A 3,876-nucleotide genomic window follows, 5' to 3' on the forward strand; every position below is an offset into this window, starting at 1 on the left:
GGGGGGGGGGGGAGAGGGGGGAACGATGTGGGAATCGGAAAATTTAAAAATCCTTGAGTGGATAAGGTCAAGGGAGAGAGAACACGCACTCAGCTATTGGGCTCATTCTCACTGGACTGGGGGCGCGATTCTGGACTGGATTTCTGCGTACTACTGCTGCGATTTGCTGCTGGTTCGCGCCTGGTTTGGTTTGTGATTCTAAGTTCACTGGGTTCTGATTGTGCGTGAGAAAGAAGAAGAAACGAAGGTTAGTCGGTTGAAGCGTTCACGCGTTGCTGCTGGGATTTTGAATTTTGAGTAGGTTTTGGGCCGGGTCGAGAGTAATTTGGGAGGGTAGGGGTCTGGAAAATGCTGAATGTTGTAAGTATGTTATTGTAGGCTGGGGTTCGAAAGGAAATTGGAGTAGGTTGGGAGTGGGCTGTTTAAATTATAAGTAAGACTCAAAACTTGGTCTTAAATGGAGGGAAGAAATTGGTTAAATTCTGAGTGAGGATTGGCGAATGGATTAAAGTTATAGAAAAAAATTGGGAAAATTGGCAAACTAAGGAAGGTAATTAAATCAAATAAACCCACATTTAGTTATTTCCTTTAAAGGGAAAATTCTCCGTAAGTTTTCTATACCAGGTCCCCCCGTTTTGTGTAAAAAATTTTCCCCAAAACAAAACCCTCTTTTTTTCTCTTTTTTCGCGCTTTTTATACAATTTCTTCTTCTTCCTTCAATTCCTCCACAATTGCAATTTCAAACTACCAACTTCTTCTAGCACGCACGTCATTGCGGTATATCAAACTATTTTAAAAATTTTAAGGTACCACCTAAAACTCATGTCACATTATCAATTTTTGTTCATTTTTTTTGAATTTCTTAAAACTACTTTTTCACTTCACTTGTTAATCCCTTCATAATTTAGGATCAATCAATGGATGCCCAATCTCCATCAAAGATATTCATAAAAGGTATACCATTGCATGTTGAAAATAATGTTGTACACCGATCGCTTTTATTGGGTCTAACTCAGGAATTTGGGGTGATTTCTGGTTCATTGTCTAAACCTACTACCATGCAAGAGATTAGATCCAAATTCAATAATGACCGAAGTAGATTTGTTGATGGAGGTGTGAAGAATCCTGTCGATGTTGTTACTGGGTCAAGTATTATACCGTTCATAATGATAAAAATGAAGTTGTTGGTTCTGGGTCAATCGAGCATCATAAGGTATCTGTATAATCATTGTTCATGTATATGTTTAGATTTTATATTATATGTTTTGTTTTTGTGTTGATTCATGTCATATACGATTGTGATTGTATAAATGTATAATCTATATTAGTATATGTTTTTGTGTTTCTGTTGATTCATGCCTTATACAATTCTGTTTGTATAAATGTATAATAAATTCTTGTATCTGTTTCGGTGCTTATACAATTGTTCTTGTATAAATGTATAATATTTTAATATCTGCTTTCTATTCATATCTTATACTGCCTAATTTAATATCTCATTATACAATTGTGAGTATAAGTGTATAATTTCTCTATTTTTGTGTCTTAATTTTAATATCTTTTTTAGTAAATTATATATGCATTTTTTAGGCTATTATGTTTTTAGGTCAAAGAGAACCAACACGAATTCCGCACATGCAGTGTTACACAAATATCGAAGTACTGAATGTTTTAGCTTCAAAGCTTACTGATTCACAATACAGACAATTCTGTGAAAATACATGTTTTGCTCAACTATCTAGCACTCGTAGGTGTCACGTTCAGGCACAACTTATTAGGTGCATGTTTTTGAGAGAAATTGAAGGTAACTCAAAAGATGCAATCCTAATACATGTCAATGGCACTACTCTGCGTTTCACCATTCGCGAATTTTCTTTAATAACTGGGTTAAAATGTTCAGATAATGAGAAGGATTTTGACTTTAATACTAAAGAACCAAATAGGATTATTCATCTGTATTTTGAAGTTGGAAAACCCGTCACCAAGAGTCAGTTGATTGACAAGTTTGATAAAAAAGTTTGGGTTGATACTGATGATGATGATGTTGTGAAGTTTGCAATATTGTTCTACATTCATTCATTCTCTTTTCTGAAGAACTAAGTGGTACTGTAATTGATAGAAAAGATTTTGATTTAATTGAATCAGGCAGATAGATTGACTACCCTTGGGGTAAAAAGGCTTTTGACATAATGATTCTGCATTTGCATACTAAGATCAAACATGATGGGAAGTATTTTAGGTTGTATGGTTTCCCACTTGATTTGCAAGTGTGGTTTTATGAATGTTGTTTGAACTTTGATGATGAATTTGCTGTTAAAGTATCTGATCACATCCATAGGATACTTAACTGTAAGACAAGAAAAGATTTCCCTCGTCTAAGCTATTTTGCTAAGGGCATATTCAGAGACAACAACAATTCGGTACGCACTGCACAAATATATGTATAATTTTATGAATAGTTTATGTAGTTACATATTTATACAATTATACAATTATAGTAGTATATATAACTTTATAAAGTACCTGTATAAATACCTGTATCAGTTTATGCCATTAAAAATATATGTATAAATGTGCTCCTTGTATTATTAGTTATATAAGTGTTTGAAAATATATCAATATACATATAATTATCGGAATTGTATAAATATAAGCCTATTGTATATATAAGCTTGTGAACTGTATAATTAAACAGTTAACTGTTTGGACTGTATATGTATAGACTTAGTTGTATAGATAAGTTTATGAACTGTATAATTATACATATATGAATATGTCTATATTTTGCAACTTGTTTTTCAGAATCTGACTCCAACTGAAATGGAACTCAAGATTCTTGAATTATCCCCTGAGTATGTTCAAAAAGAGCAATCGCCAACAGAAACAACACCTGAAAATGATTCGGATGATGATTTTCAGGATCCTCCATGTCCAATAAATAATCATGGAAAAGAAAAGGTTGATACTTGTTCGTCTCCTCCTAAGAAGAAATCAAGGCAGACAATCAGTCATATTCAGAACAAGTCACCACCCCGAGTCATTTCTAAGCAGCGCTGTTTAAGAAAGTCTCCTTGAAGTGTCAATGTTGAAAAAATACCTAAGGCACCACATCCGAAGAAGCAGACCAAAAATCTTCTAAGGTTCGAGCAAATACAATCATTAAGAAAAATGTTGACCTTAAAGAAAGTGTTACTTCTAAAATTCCATGCACCAGCAAGTCACACGATTTCAGTATATCGCATAATGAGTTTGACCTATTCAAAATTTTGTTATTTATTTATTTGATTGTTTTTTTATTAAAATTATATATAATGTTACTTATACATGTCAATGTCAAATGGAGAAACAATTTAATGATTTAAGGAACTTCATTGAAATCAACTTCAAAAGTTGTGTGGGATTCTACCAAAACAAAGAATGCGGAAGATAAGGTTTGTTAATTGTAACAATCCAGAAAATTACATGTCTAGTGAAGAGCCCAATAGGTCTTTAAGAATGCATATTTGGATACATAGGCATTCCAATGCCCAATATTGAGAAATATTGGGTATAGTATAGAAAATTGGCTAAGGGGTATTAGCCAATTTCTCTATAATACCCAAAAAAGCAAAACATTGGGCGTATTAGAAAATATTGGCTTAAAGGGTGTTAGCAATTTTCTAACATTAACGAGCTTGTTGAAGAAATGTACCCGCAATGAATACCCTAAGCTAAAAGAAAAATCTGTTCAGAATAGTTTCACACAAAGTACTAGGCATCCAAGTGTCAAGCCTAATACCATTCCACATGACCACTTAAAATGATCGTGTAAATTAAGTGGTGCCCAAGGACATAGTGAGGATCCTTGGAATAATAAGTAAATATTCCACATAGGAA

At 33.4% G+C, this 3,876-nt stretch overlaps 1 long non-coding RNA gene across 1 annotated transcript in view; it reads right to left on the reverse strand.

Moving 5' to 3' along the window:
• LOC107003082 overlaps positions 1-410 on the reverse strand; it is a 3,380-nt gene extending 2,970 nt beyond the window's left edge. The window contains exon 1 of the long non-coding RNA XR_001454606.2: positions 90-410. This is a non-coding gene — a long non-coding RNA (uncharacterized LOC107003082). The remainder of the gene's footprint in view (positions 1-89) is intronic.
• Between the last annotated feature and the right edge of the window lie 3,466 nt (positions 411-3,876).

Source organism: Solanum pennellii, chromosome 11, assembly GCF_001406875.1.
Source record: "Solanum pennellii chromosome 11, SPENNV200".
NCBI classification, from domain to species: Eukaryota; Viridiplantae; Streptophyta; class Magnoliopsida; order Solanales; family Solanaceae; genus Solanum; species Solanum pennellii.